Source organism: Schistocerca nitens, chromosome 3 (assembly GCF_023898315.1).
Source record: "Schistocerca nitens isolate TAMUIC-IGC-003100 chromosome 3, iqSchNite1.1, whole genome shotgun sequence".
Taxonomy (NCBI): domain Eukaryota; kingdom Metazoa; phylum Arthropoda; class Insecta; order Orthoptera; family Acrididae; genus Schistocerca; species Schistocerca nitens.
In genome coordinates, this window is record NC_064616.1 from 958,043,435 (window position 1) to 958,062,125 (window position 18,691).

The 18,691-nt window shown below is 42.1% G+C and overlaps 2 non-coding genes across 2 annotated transcripts; both read right to left on the reverse strand.

Annotated features, from left to right (window-relative positions):
• Window positions 1–16,222: 16,222 nt before the first annotated feature.
• Trnat-ugu (transfer RNA threonine (anticodon UGU)) lies at window positions 16,223–16,297 on the reverse strand. The gene has a single exon. It is a non-coding gene; the product is annotated as a tRNA-Thr (tRNA).
• Window positions 16,298–16,662: 365 nt separating this feature from the next.
• On the reverse strand, window positions 16,663–16,737 carry Trnat-ugu (transfer RNA threonine (anticodon UGU)). The gene has a single exon. It is a non-coding gene; the product is annotated as a tRNA-Thr (tRNA).
• Between the last annotated feature and the right edge of the window lie 1,954 nt (window positions 16,738–18,691).

Consider the following 18,691-nt stretch of genomic DNA (forward strand, 5'->3'; position numbering starts at 1 on the left):
AATCTTAACTAATATGGGTACCAAATTTTGATGATTTTTTCCCATGGTCTTAGAATGAGCTTTTTTCCCGTGTTTTTGCCAACATGTGCCAATGTCAAATACATTTCGCATATATTTAACAGAATTCACACATATTTGTGCACATGTTCCACCTGTATCGCTAACGAAATTCGGCTGCAGTTTCATTTTCACACGGCTCAATTTTTATGGCGTCATGTCTACAGAAATATGTCTCTTACCATTTGGCTGCTACATTCAGCGACATGTGTCCATATTGTCAGCGAAATTAGTTGCGAATAGAGTAATAAGTAAAGAAGTAATAAATTGAAACGTCATGTATGGTATGACAATTGTTTAGACATATCAGTGTTTGACGTCATAATTCTTGAACTATGGGTCATAAAATGACATAATTTTGATATTTCATTATGTACTATATTTGAATACTGTCTCCAAACTGTGTCACAAATACAGTTGGTAGTAAAGAATTAATGTGGCATTTTTGCTGACTCAACAGCGAAAGTGTAGTAAGAGATAAACATTTTTCCTTTCATCGTTTTGTGGGGATTGTCAGCAAGATAAAGATTCTTCATTATTTGAAATTAAGTGTAAAGTTTGTTTCAAGACACTAAGTGTCTCATTCTCTAATAATGGATGAGTACAATAGTGGTACTCGCGTGTCACGGCCTACGACACCAGCACCCTAACCCCTTTCATAGGTAAGTGGTTCTTATCATCACAGTGGCTCTTTCTGGTCAGTAAGTGATACGTGCACAAAGTTATGTTGGAAGCAGTTCTATGGTTTAGAAGGAAATGAGGAACAAACACTTATACATAGAAAAGGTGATCAGAGAAAGTTCGAAAAGCTTGTAAGTGAGTCGCAGAGCAGGTTGTGCTGAAAAGTAATTGTTCAGAGAAAACATGATACGTTGTGCCATTTCCGAGGTAATTAGCATTGAAGTTAGCCAGTCAGGCTGTTGTGCATTAAAATTCAAGCGGCCACCAGAGACAGTGGTACCAAATGCTTTCACCGTTTAGTTTCCTAAGACCGAACGGAAAAGAAATACAGAAATTGTACGTGGGACGTATAAGTGATCGAACCCGAGCCAAAAGTGGAGCAGTCTTAGGCGCTGTCATCTACGCTGCGAGAGCAACCGACGTTCATTCTATCTGGCAGGTAGCTTGAATTTGTGTAGGCAACGGCCTGATTGGCAAACTTCAATGCTAATTATCTTCGAAAGGGCACACCGTATCGAATTTTTTTCTTAACGATTATTTCTCAGCATAATCTACCCTGAAACATCCTTGCAAGCTTTTCATCCTGTTTCTGACCAGTCTGTATATGTATATGCACTTTCACAAAATGTGTGGATTGAAAATCAACATTTACATTCTAAATATTAATAACGAATTGCGAATACATAGTTGTTGGACATTATTCTCACCTTAAATACTATTACTTATATCCTGAAATCGTGAAATAAAATCTACTGCTACTTTAAATCCCAATTGCTTGGTGTCATCGACTGATGGCTCCACTGTTGAAAACGTGTCCCACGTTCAATCTCTGTGTGATGGGTTGTCCTCACTGTCACCAACAGGTGTCTGGATTGGTAAAAATGTTCAAAATTCGTTGTTTGCAACGATTATCGCATTTTAATCGTACTGTAACCCATGTAATCCCGTTGCGCACATTGATCGTTGAATATACACAATGATGGAAAGAACTCGATCGATTGCGAAATTCGCCGGCCGCGGTGGTATAGCGGTTCTAGGCGCGCAGTCCGGAACCGCGCGACTGCTACGGTCGCAGGTTCGAATCCTGCCTCGGGCATGGATGTGTGTGATGTCCTTAGGTTAGTTAGGTTTAAGTAGTTCTAAGTTCTAGGGGACTGATGACCACAGATGTTAAGTCCTATAGTGCTCAGAACCATTTGAACCATTTTTTTTGATTGCGAAATTCATCATTTTATTACAGCAGAGCAGATTCCTGTAAGCTCAACATCAATATTGTCTACCATGTGACATTTTGGACAGATATCGCCTGTTGCTATATACACTGATGATGGCAGCGTAATAGTAGAAATCTATATGTGCTGTAATAAAACGACGGATTTAACGATCGATTGGTTTTACTTTCTCCGTTGTGGAGTATCACATTATTTTTCATCTAGTTATTTTCCACACATATCAGTCTATAAAACATTATAGTGTAACATACAGTACGTGTCAACGTGAGGGGAGAGAAGGAAGGAGATATCGTATCACTAGAAACATATAACTGACAGCAATTATTGAAAATGGTTGGATTAGTTGATGGAAAATACCAGATTTGTAAGTCTCGAATTAATTATGTTACTTCATAAGTGATAGTTGTCAAAAGGCAAAATATTCTAAAATGCGCCAGAAACCGTAACTACTCTGTTTGCAACAGCATCTAAGTGTGTAAAGTGTATTCACTCTGATGATGAGTACTGTCATCACCAAACGTATCTTTTTCATCACGAATTTAGGAGGGAAGCGAAGATAATGCATCACAAGGCTGAGTACAATCCGTGGCAAATATTCCACAAACTACTGCTGCATTTGGGAATATGGCTCGCTAAAAGACCTGTATTCAAACACACCAACATGTAACTAAAGTACCAAGGCACGCACAGAACGATTATTAGGGAAGGAAGCAATGTATTTGATTTTAATCACGGAAAATGTTTCATTATGACATATCACTTAAACTAAAGAACTACATGCATTTTTTTGTACACATGCTCACGAGAGACGACCAAATACGATAACGGTGAGAGATGTTAACATCTACAAAGACATTGGCAGTTTCGAAATATTACAGGTAAATAGAGTAATTTATCATTTATTGTAAGATTTCACACAGTTTACATACAAATTAAATATTTCCGAATCTAAGCTGTTTGTATTATTAAAAATCACGTAGCTTGTATATTAGCACTATCGACAAGAAGTTCTAGGTGGAGCAGCACAAAATTTACAATGAAATCCCGATTGCGTACCACACTTCCAAGCTCTGCAATTTGTAACTGAGCCCCCCTCCGCCCACTCAGACGGAAATATTATGTACACCCCTGCTCAAATACGTTGCTAATAAACAAGATTCAGAGCGTTCAACACATTCCAATATTTTATTTCAGTCTCATTCCAATGAACTTCCTGATGTATTCAGTGTAGTGATTGAGATATTAGGTTATGTGTTATGCTTTCTTGTATATGAATGTGCATGTCTAGCTATTCCATGAAGTCAGTTATATTTGGTAAGGGAAACTATAAAGTAAGCGTGCTTATTTTTCAGTGTTTTGAGTTTACCTGTATACTGGAGTTTATTACTCAGTTATTTCGTTTAAAATTGTAGCACACGAGGCGCATAAAACTACTTTCAGTAACATCGATGTGGAGGCAGGGGTGGGCTGCCAGCGGCACAATTCGCCATACATCAGCCAAGAGATTGCACAGAATACCGCAGGGGAACATTACATATATAAATATGGGGATAAAAGATGAAATATACACATGAGAAGGGGGAGTTAAAATATACAAAAAGGGGGTAGTTTTAGGAAGCACGTTTACCTAAAAGCCACATAGAGTTAAAATAGCACTAGAAGACGCACCATGGTGACACTGGCGGCAACAACAGTACAACTAAAACCAGCGTTCACAGTATGGGACGACAGCACTGAATACTTTCTGCACTGATGTTACATACACGGTGAGCACCAAAACATGAGAAAGTAACTTCAGAAAAATTTGAAGGGCCTGCCAACGGTGGGGAAGTTTGAGAGGAGGGAGAGAGAAAAGAGAGATGGGTGGTTGACAGAGGAGGGAGGGGGGTTCGGAAGGGTGGAGTCGGTAGCACACCCAGGGGCAGGTGATTGGGAGGGAGTGCAAGGAAGGAGAAAGGAGAAATGAGGAGGACAAGGGGGAGGGGGGATGAAACAGCAGAGGGGAAGGGGAAGTAAAATGAGCCCAAAGGAGGAGGGGAGGGGAAGAGGAGGGTCAGAGTTGGAAGGAAGGGTAAATATCAGGGCGAAGCACATCTACAACTACATCTACATAATTACTCTGCTATTCACAATAAAGTGCCTGGCAGAAGGTTCAATGAACCACCTTCAAGCTGTCTCTCTACTCTCGAATGACGAGCGGGAAAAACGAGCACTTAAATTTTTCTGTGCGAGCTCTCATTTCTCTTATTTTATCGTGATGATCATTTCTCCCTATGTAGGTGGGTGCCAACAGAATGCTTTCGCAATCGGAGGAGAAGACTGGTGATTGAAATTTCATGAGGAGATCCTGTCGCAAAGAAAAACAGCTTCGTTTTAATGACTGCCACTCCAATTCACGTATCAAGTTTGTGGCACTATCTCCCCAATTTCACCACAATACGAAACGAGTCGCCCTTCTTTGTACTTTTTCAATGCCATCCGTCATATCCACCTGATGCGGATCCCACACTGCACAGCAATACTCCAGAACAGGTCGGACAAGTGTGGTGTAAGCAGTCTCCTTAGAAGACTTGTTGCACCTTCTAAGTGTTCTGCCAATGAATCACAGTCTTTGGTTTGCTCTAGCCACAACATTATCAATGTGATCCTTCCAATTTTGATTATTTGTAATTGTAATCCCTAAGTATTTAATTGAATCTAGAACTGAGCCGTGTGTCGGCTCTCAACATACATGGCGCTGTAAAAATTGTCCTTCCATTCCATTGTTAATTGATTCTTTCATATTTATTGTTATGCTGCGTACGATTCTGTTGAGATTCCCCTCTGGCGGCGTGTCTGGTCTTATCGATCTTCGAGTCGTTGCTTCCTGTTAGCCTTGTGTAAGGGAATAAGATCTTTGGGGGGATGGCCGGTTGGTTGCCTAGCGGTGACGAGTCGGTCGGTCGGGTTTTAAAATAGGGAATTAGAGAATGTCGTACGAGGAGACCGTGGCGTGGCGTGGCGGTGGAGAGTTGGATGTTGTTCTGAGAAGCCGCGGAGTCTATCCTGGCGTTGCGAGACGAGTGGGACGAGTTGACGGGACAAGGCTGTAAGCTCTTGTTGTGAGCACCCGGGGGCCACCGCTGTGGTTCCGAGTCACTACTTGCTGGGAGCGGCAACGGATGTTTTTAAATTTTCCGTCTGGAGGTGGGAATGACGGACTAGTAACTCGCCTAACCTGAGGAGTGGTATTTCGCCGCCGTGGGTGCAGAGAAGACGAGGGCTCCGGAGACAGAGCGCGTGGCTGCTTGACTGTGCCCAGTTGGGTACGCTGGCCACGTGTACACGGTCTGGTGTGAGGAACCTTTGAGTCGGAGTTCACCTGCTGTTTCTCTGATAAATTGCAAGTTAAGTTGGTTAAAGGTTTAGTACTTAATTGAAGAATTTTGGTTTGTGCAGCCAGCGTCTTTTCTGCCTTGTGGCCTCCTGCGTTCGGGTTTCCTGTCCCTGTCGCCGGTGTATTTATAGACAGTGATCTTTCCCGCTTCTTATTAGTACTGCCCGGTAGGAAGTGTATTTTTGGGCAGTGATTATTGTTTTAGATTACATTTTTTCTGCCTTGTGGCCTCCTGCGTTCGGATTTCCTGTCCCTGTCGCCGGTGTAAATATAAACAGTGATCTTTTGGCTTCTTATTAGTACTGCCTGGGAGGAAGTGTATTTTTGGGCAGGGATTATGGTTCTTGATTTGATTCGTCCTCCTCCCCTGGCCTCGCGTGAGGTCGATGTAATTGCGGAATGTGGGTCTGTTAGTCCGCTTCCAGCCTGAGCATCCTTCGGGAGACAATTGTGGCCGCCCTTACACCCGGTCGGTTAATTATTTGTATCCCAGGACATTTTGTCTGCAGGACATGGTATTAAAGTTGTTAGTTATTGTAAAATGTTAAATGGTTGTGTTTTACTCTATTCGTCTTTTGGCCACTATTTAAAAAGGTTAAGTTTGCCTTTCATTGGTGGGTTTTTAAAAATACGTGGCTTCTGAATTGTTAGTTATTGTAAAAGGTGAATGACTGTATCTTTACTTTGATTGTTTTGATCTACTTGGCCTCCCTGTTAGCGAAACCCTTGTAATTTGATATCTTCGTGTGTCAAATTGGTGGTTTTTTGTTTCATTACTTGGAAAGTTTTAATTTTGTTATTAAATGCTTTATCAATGTCTGTTTTAAGTAAAATGGCTTGGCTATTAAAGGTAAAGTAAAGTTTTTAATTTCATTACTTGGAAAATTTAGATTTGTTGTCAAATGTTTTATCAAAGTCGGTTTTAAGTAAAATGGCTTGGCCGTTAACTGTAAAGTAAATTGTTTTGAAAAGGCACTCAGGCCTACTAGCTTTTTTGGATCTGTTCCTGGTCAAGTGATAAAGAAATGACTTTTAATGGTTGAAGTTAACAATAACCAACTAATTTTGGCCCCGTTTCCCAACTGGGGTTTTTCCTTGATTAATCGTAACACCCGTCTCAAGAGCCTTCACATTTGTGTGACTTATCGCGTAATCGAAATTTAGTGGATTTCTTTTAGTAGTCATGTAAATAACTTCACACTTTTCTTTATTCACGATCAATTGCCACTTTTCGTACCTTACAGATATCTTATGTAAATCATTTAGCAATTCGCTTTGGTTATCTGATGACTTTACATTACGGTAAACGACTGCATCATCTGCAAACAATCTAAGACAGCCACTCTGATTGTCCCCTATGTATATTATAGATCAGGAACGATAGAGGGCCTATAACAAATCCTTGGGGAACGCCGGATATTACTTCTGTTTTACTCGATGGCTTTGTGTCTATTACTACGAACTGTGACCTTACTGACAGGAAATCACGTATCCAGTCGCACAACTAAGGTGATATTCCATAGGCACACACTCTGGTTAGAAGATGCTTGTGAGGAGCTGTATCGAAGCCTTCTGGAAATCTAAAAATTAGGAATGAATTTGACATCCCCTGTCGATAGCACTCACTACTCCATGAGCATAGAGCGTAAGTTGTTTCGCAAGAACGATATTTTCTGAATGCGTGCTGACTACGTATCAGTAAATCGTTTTCTTCGAGGTACTTCATAATGTTCGAATACGGTATATGTTTGAAAACCCTACTGCTAATCGACGTTAGTGATATGGGCCAGTAATTCAACGGATTACTCCTACTTCCATTTTTGGGTATTGGTGTGACTTCAGCGATTTTTCTGTCTTTAGGTACGGATCATGCTGTGAGCGAGTGGTTCTATATAATTCTTAAATATGTAGCTATTGTATCAGTATACTCTGAGACGAACCTGACTGGTATACAGTCTGGACCAAAAGCCTTGCCTTTATTAAGTGATCTAAGCTGCTTAGAGACACCGAGGATATCTATTTCTATGTTTCTCATCTTTGCGGTTGTTCTTGATTGGAATTCAGGAATATTTACTTCGTCTTCTATGGTGAAGGAATTTCGGAAAACCGTGTTTAATAACTCTGCTTTTATGGCACTATCATTAGTGACTTCACGAGGATGGGGAGACGTTGGAAGCTCATTTGGGAGAGGAGGTGGAGGATGTGGAGATGGCGTGAGGGGGGAAGGGAGACGGATACAGAAAGTAAGGCAGACCGCATCACATTCAAGGATTCGAAGGGTTTTGTAGAATTTAGGAGGGGTGGAGATCCACGCAACACTGGCGTAACAAAGTATGGGACAGATCAAGCATTTGTAGGTATGAAAGATGATGGAAGGGTACAATCCCCATGTCCAGTTGGACAGGAGTTTCAGGAGGAGGAGTTTATTGTGATTTTCCTTTGTATGGTAAGAAGATGAGGAGTCCAGGTGAGGTGATGTTCAATGATGAGGCCAAGGTAGTTCAAGGTGGGGATAAGTTGCATAGGGTGGTCATATATGGTGATGTAAAATCTCACTTGTAAATTTGATTTGAAACTATATGCCATTCACACAGGAATGCTGGAACGAGTAGATACCATATTTCTCTACCAACAATTAAATAACAATATTGCTTGTAAGACATAAATAACGAGAAAGGAGTTCTTATATGTTGGAAATACTATCACACAAGTCCTGAAAACATAAATGAATGCAAATCCACTTCCACATCCCACTTATTCCTGTCACTCGCAGATATGTGCACTGAAAAGTCGTATCATTTGTAAATAATGAAAAATCAACATTTGCTTATGAAATATAAAAAAAAGTAATTAGGTGTTGGTGTTTGTTGAACAAGGGTTTTACCTTAAATACCATCCACAAACCCAGAAAACTCGAAATAGTATTACATTCAGTTTCGCATCCCAGTTCCTCATGTTACCTGCAGATGGCTTTACTATAAAATCGATGAAAGATCGATTGACGTACCATACCGAAAGATGACTCCACTCTTCAAAATCGGCCATATGTCGCTGGTTGTACCATGAGTTACTAGTTATCACTTTTACCAACAATAGGCTTTACAGTAAAAAGCGCAACTGAGTCACAAGTTCATTAATTTCCAAGGCTAAGATGTTGAAATTTCTACAATTATCTGTAAAATACGTCAGCAGTGACAGATGTGCGATATTTACATAGTGTTGAGGGAAAATGCGATTTTTAGGCCACGATTTCGTACTGCCGAATGTATAATGCTGCACCGTTGAAAAACGCAACAGAGTTGTAAATTACTAATTTTTCCACACCTTAGATGTTGAAAAACACATTCTAAAGAGCAGCAAAATGCTTCATCAGCGCGAAAAGTGCCATGTTTACATAGGCCCTTGACATTAATACACGAGAAACCCTGCTCCGTGTCACAATATTGCAAAAAAGGCTGCAATATAAAAGAAAGCACGAATTAATTTCCACGTAATCCCATATTCCCCAAATTTGTGCCCAAATTCATAAACTTTGTATCCCAATGGTAGTTTACAAGGCCTAATAGGAATTGGCATTTGAAAATGTGGGCCTAGAAATTCGGTATCGTGAAACTATCCTGATGAGGCTTCTAACAGCAGAAAAAATAAGTGTTAGCTATGTGGGCAAATATACAGACAGAATGTAACTGATTAGGAACAGTCACAAATAAAATATTTCAGAGACAGCGCAGAAAGTACGATGTTTTCGTTGCTGATAGAGGTAAGGAGACAGAAATCGCTGTAAGGCTCAAATCTGTTAAAGTGCTGTCACATACATCTGCAATGTAAAAGAAGGCATGAGTCAGTTTTCACATATACACATATTCGTAAAATTAGTGCCCCCAAAAGTCGAAAGTATGTGTGCCAGTGGTAGATTTCAGCATCTCATATCAGTTGACATTTTAGAAGGTAGACCTACAATTTGATGCGTAAAACTACCCGAACCAGGTTTATAGCTGTAGAAAGAAATATGTTTGCTAAAAAGGCATATAGGTACAATAAATTTAGCTAATTAGGCCTACTTACAACACAGCGTCAAAGTATACGCACTCCAGCATTTAAAAAAGTTCTCGAGGACAATTTCAGGAGGGACAAAGGTAATGCATCATGTTATTCGCTAGAAACACTATAAACGAAGCTATTCGCTGCCAGTTGTTGCTATTACTAAAAATAACACTAAGTTACTGAAAGGCGTGTAAGTATGGCAGTTGGAAGGTAGAAGCTTCCCTAAATTGTTCGTTGACTGCAATTGTCCCATATTATTGCTCACAATATTCCAGATAATACGACCACAGCACGAAAAGAGCGATTTTCGCATTGTTAAACACGTAAAATGTGTATTCGACCCGTACAGTGCATTTCTGGAAACTAAGGCTCACAAAAATAAATACCTGTCGCCAGCTACACAACACGATTACAAGCACAAGCATACCACAGTTCCTTTGTTACGAGTAGAAGGAAAGAGTAAGGAGGTACTATCACCAAAAATATTACTTTGGCCATATTCGAACATGTAGCCTACAGCTTGTAAACAGATGACTAAGCATGGTAACAGTGCGAGTTGTGACGTTTCCAAAGACAATGTCAGAGACAATATCTCAGAAAAAACTACCTACCATAATATATTGTGAGACATGTCACACTTATTAAATACTGTCGCATTTAAATTGACTGTATAACACATTAAAATACATGTTTATCGAAATATAAGCAAAATCACTACGAAAAATCTATTTTTACGACCTACAGACACAATGAACCATCATAAGACGCCTTACGACTAACACAAGACATCGTATGACTTCTCTCCATAGATATAAATGTTAAACAAATTCCACAATACGTATTATAGTAATGATATTCTATATAATGCATTGATATTTAGATCAAAATGCGGAAGCCGTCGAGTTCTAAAAAACTGGTTGATCACGTCCATAAAGCCTTAGAAACTCTACCAACACGTGATGCCGCCCCAGCTGGAATATACACGTAATGTCAAGCTCTCAACCACATCATCCATGGTAGGATTTCCCCTAAACAAAACTCGAACAAAATGGCTCTAAATATTACGAGGTATCGTTCCTCAAATTTATATTGTAAAGCATGCCGGTTAAGGCAGACGAAGATACGGACGTCGTAATACGCGGAAAACAGTGTGATTACAGCAGCAGTAGCGGTGAGACATTAAAAGTAATTGTAGATGTGACGTAATTTTATTTCATAAGAGGGAAGCTGAAAACAAAAATACAAGACAAGAAGCAATTACGTAAACAGTCAAACATAGGGAACAAACAGATGATCCATTCTACACACGTGTCCATTCGAGTAATAACATGTTCAATCACATGCCTGGTCACTTTATAACATCTGTAAGGTGGCTCCTTGGCTTGTGATTTGACATATATAATATATTATATAACTTTTACTCTAAAATTGGAGGTCACCCACCTCAAACCATCAACCCTAACTGTCTTACCATATAGTATGACAGTAGGTGTCGCTGTATATACGAGATGTCACCTTGAGTCGAACACTAAACGCCACCTAGAACAGGCCTTACGGTACTACGAAAGCAGGATGCTTCCGTTAATGTCAATTTATGTTGTAGTTTCGTGAGGTATAACACGCGCACTTTGTACCAAGTAATGGCGCGATTGCATATGCGGCAGAAAAAACTGGCAGCAAATAATAACGTAATGTTATAATTTAATGGTAAGTACAGTGATTTGTGTGAGAGAGTACTAAACAGCGAAAGACAGACTTTACCGCTGACATTATTTTGGATAACAACGCTTCCCCTGTTTTAATATAGCCCTTCTGTCGGCGTCATAGTAGCTTGTCATAGTCGCATGCATACTGACTCTACTTAATGGTCTACCAGTACGCCAGTAAACAAACAGCGGAAGGACTTCCGACTCAGTGCTAGCAAAACTGATGGAGTTCAAGCATACAAGTGTAGGAGGCACAGCAGCGAACTGGGTGGTCTTATACAGTGAGTGGAGCCCGCTACAACTGAGTGATAGTAAACTGTAACCTGTCTTCCATTTCTCACATGCTGAAAACGATTTTACAGCTACGGGAAGGTGGCGCAGCAACTGTGTTAGTGGTTAAGAACAAGCCGATAATGCTGACGTAGTGCTCTCAAACTACGTCTTTGTCAAGCGTTATACAATATAAAGTTGGTGTAATAGCACTTTAGGAAGCCTTCCAACTTACATAACGATAAATGCATGTATACCAGTGCAATGCAAATACCGTTTGCAAGTGCGGATTTCCATATACAATCTATACCTCATAGTCTGAGCATTGTTCTATGTTACTGAGATATTCATTCCATATACAATCTATACCTCATAGTCTGAGCGTTGTTCTATGTTACCGAGATATTCCGTATAGCAAGTAAATTTTCGGGGTTCGGTTGTGAATTGAATATGTGAACTTGCTTACAGAAAGATGAGACATTAATAGGCCATAGATTCGAACTGGTGTGTTGGTAGCCTGACGTCTGGCCCTGTCTCATGATGTCACGTGACGCCCGACACATGACGTCTGATGCCTGATGCCTGAAGCCTGCTGCATGTCACCCAACAACTAAGAGCCCTACGAGAAACTGACACACGCGTACAGGTACGATGGTGTATTTCGTCTAGAAGTGTACAATCAGAGGGTAAATCCAAGAAAATTTAGAAACAATGAGCGGAAGATCACATGGTGAGACGTACCGCAATCTATGGGCTTTAAAGTGTTAAAGGAGACTTCTGTGGTAGTGGAAAAGTAGAACATGACTTTCTTCAATGGGCTAAACGTTCCTGAGATATAAGGAGGAAGACGAGACCAACAGGCTAATGCTTTGGTTTGTGAGTATTACTGGATAACGTAGACAATTTTGTTCTGTTATTGGTCATATAAATTACACGTCCACCAATAAGTAATTAATCTGTAAAGAGAACTTTGTGAATATTTTTTCCTTTCCTGTTTCTCAACTCTTCAGTTACAGGCTTCAGGTAAGTATTTAACATACGTCGTCTGTGCTCCTCTTGAAGAACGCAAGAAATGATTTTGGAGACTTCGTCAGTACGACGATGAAAGCGACACCGGTTGATTGCTAGTCGAATCCAGGGCTCCCTTCGAGGCTCTCTCTATATGGTAAAACCTCAGTCGCCCAGTACTTAAACTGATATGCTCATAGGGTCCAGAAAGTGAACTCGCTTCCTCACGTTCATGTCTGCAGCAGGTCCAGCACAGCTGCTGCTACTAGTTGGGAGATGCGCCTGTTTTCTAGTTGCACCAATATGTACCGACAGGCACGGTGACAAATCGTCGGTTCTCAGGTCCTCAACTTCAGCTGATACCAAGAAACGTCCTGGACCTGAACTGTCTCTCAGCTTGCACCGTCAGGTCGCAGGGCGCATGTTATTTCTGTGCTAAGTTATCAGCTCTCTGATTCCATTGAAGCTGCACATGGTGCAGCAGATTGAATTGGGATTCCAGTTCATGACAGTTGCTGATCGATGCTGGTATTTATATAGGTGTAGGAGGCAGATCTGTGCAGAATGGAAATACGACCAAATTCCTTTACAGAACCAACGCCTCATTACCGTTCAGCTGAAATCGTTCAAGGACCAGTGTGGCCTAAATACAACATGGAGGAAGCTAGATTAGCAATATTCGATGAGTAGCCTCTTGCTACTAAGCAGCCACCAGATAATCTAAGTGGAATAGGGTAATTTTACACCGGTAATGGTAATGAAACATTGTGTTTTCATTGTGGTGGTTGTTTGAAGCATTAGCATGGAAAGGATGATCCTTGGACAGCACATGCTTTGTGGTTGTCCAAACATATATCTGTGATCCATGTAAAGGGCACTGACTTTGTCTATACTGTCTGTCCAAGAAAAAATGTGGTAATTAGAGCAACCGACGAGTTAAATATTAAACTGTCATTATGAACAAAGCAGTGTCATCAGAACAGTACGTGAATTTGGGTACTTTACAGTGTAAAACTTCTTCCAGGACGATGAGGGTGCAATGTTCAGTCCTTTTGGACACACTAATATATGTGTTAAATATGCTCTCTCCATTTCCTCGTACGTTCCATGTTGGGAACCTATAGCATCAACAGTTATAGTAGTCATTCAATGTAATTACAACAGTTTCAGCGTGTATTGTATTGTCTTGTCATTGCAACATGTAAAATCCATAGTTCACAAATTAATATGTATCTGTTATGATGCATAACAAAACTCTTTATTTAGGAACCAAGTCCACTACGTCGTTCATAACCCTATCCCCAAAACTACACAATTGTATACAACAATACTCGGACTATGAGGAGCAGACCTTATTTGGGAATTTGCATTAGCAAACAATATTTACATTGTACTGGTACATATGCTAATGTTGCTATGTAAGGTGGAAGGCTTCATAAAGTGCTATATACACCAACTGTGTAATATTTTATACTTTACAATGGCATGGTTTGAGAGCATTAAGTCAACACTTTCGGTTTTTTCTTAATCAGTAACGTCGTTGCAGCTCCACCTTCTTGCTGTAGTCAAATCGTTTACACCGTGTGAGAATTGGACACTGTTGACAGTTTACTATGACACAGTAATAGCAGGCTCCACTCATTGTATTCGTGTACCCAGTCCGCTAATGTGTCTTCTTCATTTGTTTGCTATAACTCCATCACTTCTGCTAGCAATGGGTCAGAAGTCCTTCAGCTGTTCGTCCACCGGCGTACAGGTAGACAATTAACTATAGTATACCTGTGTATGGCTATGATAAACTACTATGACTACAACAGAAGTGCTGTATTAATACAGGGGAAGCGTTGTGATCCACAGTAACGTCGCCGGTACAGTCTGTCCTTCGCTGTTCGGTACTCTCACACAAATCGTGGTAGTTAGCATTAAATTATCACATTACGTTATTATTTACTGCAAATTTTTCTACGGAATACGCTATGACGCAATTAATTTATACACAGAGCTCCTGTTCTACCTTACGACACTACACCCTAAATGTATAGTAACGGAACCATATTGCTTTGATAGTACTATAAGATCTATCCTATGTGGGGTGTATTGTTCGGCAGGAGTCCCTTACATACAGCAACATCTTCTGTTATACCATCCAATAAGACAGTTAGGGTTCACTGTTTAACATGGATGACCTCCAATTGTAGAGTAAAACTTATATAATATATTATATATGTCAAATCACAAGCCAAGGAGCGGACAACGTTATTGGTAACTTGTTTACAGATTATATACACTCCTGGAAATTGAAATAAGAACACCGTGAATTCATTGTCCCAGGAAGGGGAAACTTTATTGACACATTCCTGGGGTCAGATACATCACATGATCACACTGACAGAACCACAGGCACATAGACACAGGCAACAGAGCATGCACAATGTCGGCACTAGTACAGTGTATATCCACCTTTCGCAGCAATGCAGGCTGCTATTCTCCCATGGAGACGATCGTAGAGATGCTGGATGTAGTCCTGTGGAACGGCTTGCCATGCCATTTCCACCTGGCGCCTCAGTTGGACCAGCGTTCGTGCTGGACGTGCAGACCGCGTGAGACGACGCTTCATCCAGTCCCAAACATGCTCAATGGGGGACAGATCCGGAGATCTTGCTGGCCAGGGTAGTTGACTTACACCTTCTAGAGCACGTTGGGTGGCACGGGATACATGCGGACGTGCATTGTCCTGTTGGAACAGCAAGTTCCCTTGCCGGTCTAGGAATGGTAGAACGATGGGTTCGATGACGGTTTGGATGTACCGTGCACTATTCAGTGTCCCCTCGATGATCACTAGTGGTGTACGGCCAGTGTAGGAGATCGCTCCCCACACCATGATGCCGGGTGTTGGCCCTGTGTGCCTCGGTCGTATGCAGTCCTGATTGTGGCGCTCCCCTGCACGGCGCCAAACACGCATACGACCATCATTGGCACCAAGGCAGAAGCGACTCTCATCGCTGAAGACGACACGTCTCCATTCGTCCCTCCATTCACGCCTGTTGCGACACCACTGGAGGCGGGCTGCACGATGTTGGGGCGTGAGCGGAAGACGGCCTAACGGTGTGCGGGACCATAGCCCAGGTTCATGGAGACGGTTGGGAATGGTCCTCGCCGATACCCCAGGAGCAACAGTGTCCCTAATTTGCTGGGAAGTGGCGGTGCGGTCCCCTACGGTACTGCGTAGGATCCTACGGTCTTGGCGTGCATCCGTGCGTCGCTGCGGTCCGGTCCCAGGTCGACGGGCACGTGCACCTTCCGCCGACCACTGGCGACAACATCGATGTACTGTGGAGACCTCACGCCCCACGTGTTGAGCAATTCGGCGGTACGTCCACCCGGCCTCCCGCATGCCCACTATACGCCCTCGCTCAAAGTCCGTCAACTGCACATACGGTTCACGTCGACGCTGTCGCGGCATGCTACCAGTGTTAAAGACTGCGATGGAGCTCCGTATGCCACGGCAAACTGGCTGACACTGACGGCGGCGGTGCACAAATGCTGCGCAGCTAGCGCCATTCGACGGCCAACACCGCGGTTCCTGGTGTGTCCGCTGTGCCGTGCGTGTGATCATTGCTTGTACAGCCCTCTCGCAGTGTCCGGAGCAAGTATGGTGGGTCTGACACACCGGTGTCAATGTGTTCTTTTTTCCATTTCCAGGAGTGTATGACGGTAGTATCTGTTCCCGAAAGAACAGTTACCGTGGATGACCATGCAGCTTTGCTAGAAATTAAATGATAATTAAATGGACACCCTAGCTGCAAACAGGCGTTGATGTACTTCATTGGGGACATGTTGAAAATGTGTGCCCCGACCGGGACTCGAACCCGGGATCTCCTGCTTACATGGCAGGCGCTCTATCCATCTGAGCCACCGCGGGCACAGACGATAGTGCGTCTGCAGGGACTTATCCCTTGCACGCTCCACGTGAGATCCACATTCCCAACATGTCCACACCTCTACATTCGTAGTGCGCCTAATAGATGTTTGCCCATCATACTCATTACTCGTGGCAGATTAATCTTCCAAGTCCCGTACGAGTTCGGGCATAGCGTGTGCGTTCGCACAAGAAGGTCAATGGCCGGGAAGCCATATTTTAACTATATATGACAGTAGTATCTGTTCCCGAAAGAACAGTTACCGTGGATGACCATGCAGCTTTGCTAGAAATTAAATGATAATTAAATGGACACCCTAGCTGCAAACAGGCGTTGATGTACTTCATTGGGGACATGTTGAAAATGTGTGCCCCGACCGGGACTCGAACCCGGGATCTCCTGCTTACATGGCAGGCGCTCTATCCATCTGAGCCACCGCGGGCACAGACGATAGTGCGTCTGCAGGGACTTATCCCTTGCACGCTCCCCGTGAGATCCACATTCCCAACATGTCCACACCTCTACATTCGTAGTGTGCCTAATAGATGTTTGCCCATCATACTCATTACTCGTGGCAGATTAATCTACCAAGTCCCGTACGATTTCGGGCATAGCGTGTGCGTTCGCACAAGAAGGTCAATCGCCGGGAAGCCATATTTTAACTATATATGACGGTAGTATCTGTTCCCGAAAGAACAGTTACCGTGGATGACCATGCAGCTTTGCTAGAAGTGAAATGATAATTAAATGGACACCCTTGCTGCAAACAGGCGTTGATGTAATGAGTATGATGGGCAAACATCTATTAGGCGCACTACGAATGTAGAGGTGTGGACATGTTGGGAATGTGGATCTCACGGGGGGCGTGCAAGGGATAAGTCCCTGTAGACGCACTATCGTATGTGCCCGCGGTGGCTCAGATGGATAGAGCGCCTGCCATGTAAGCCGGAAATCCCGGGTTCGAGTCCCGGTCGGGGCACACATTTTCAACATGTCCCCAATGATGTACATCAACGCCTGTTTGCAGCTAGGGTGTCCATTTAATTATCATTTGTTTACAGATATTATAAAGTGGACAGGTAAGTGAGTGTTAAGGTATTACCGGGAGAAGACCACTACAGAATGGATTGTGTGCCCGTTCCGTGTGCATGACTGTTGAGGTATGTCTTGCTGACTTGTATTTTCCTTTTCAGCTATTCTGTTACGTCACTTCACCAATTATTGATAATCCCTCATCCCCATTGTTGATGAAAGTATATTACTTCCCGTGCATTACGACGTTGATATCTTCGTCTCTGCTAACTGGCATTATCATGCTTTACACTAGAATGTTGAGGAACCACACCTTGCCATTTTATTTGAGCTTTGCTTATTCAAAGTTCTAACGTTGGCGACGTGGTTGAGGGTTTGATATTAAGCGTATATTCTAACTATGGCAGCATCATGTGCTGGTAGAGTCTCTGACTTCATTTCATGTTGTGATCCACCTACAAAAAAATAACTGACGCCATCCGAGTCTACTTATCTATACGTTGTAGCGAGTAGCACCAATTCGGTACGTATTATGGCATTTCTTTAGCATTTATAGCTATGATGGGTAGTCACAGAAAGTCTTCCGTTAAGCATTCGGTATCTTATGATGGCTCTGTGTGTGTGCAGGGTATATGTAATTGATTTTTCGTACTGATTTAGCTTATATTAGAATAAATATGCATTTTAATGAGTTAATGAGGCTATTTAGATGTGTTAATATTTAATTTGTAGTTGATCAGTGTGAGGTATACTCCTTTACACAGTCTTTATAACTGTCACGTATCTCACATTTTCCATGTTTGGTCTTGTGTTTAGGAGCTGTAGGCTACATGTTCTTCTGTGGTGTAAGTAATATTGTTGGTTATAAAATAACCTTATCCTTTCTTTCGTGCCGGCCGCGGTGGCCGAGCGGCTCTAGGCGCTTCAGTCCGGAACCGCGCGACTGCTACGGTCGCAGATTCGAATCCTGCCTCGGGCATGGATGTGTGTGATGTCCTTAGGTTAGTTAGGTATAAGTAGTTCTACGTTCTAGGGGACTGATGACATCAGATGTTAAGTCAGATTGTGCTCAGAGCCATTTAAACCAATTTTCCTTCGTTTCTTAATAAGGCAGTTGCGTTATGCGTGTGTTTATGTCGGTGTATAATGCTACAGAGTTTCAGGTTTGAGAGCGATATTTTCGAGAAATGTAAAAGCATAGACGGGATACTCATTTTACGTGCTTAACAACGTGGACATCGCTCTCTCCACACTGCTGCTGTATTATTTAAATTATTGTGAACAATAACATCGGTCAGATTCAGCCTTCTGACAGCAAATTGCTGTTATTTACATAGCTTTCAGTAGTTCAGTGTTATTTTTAGT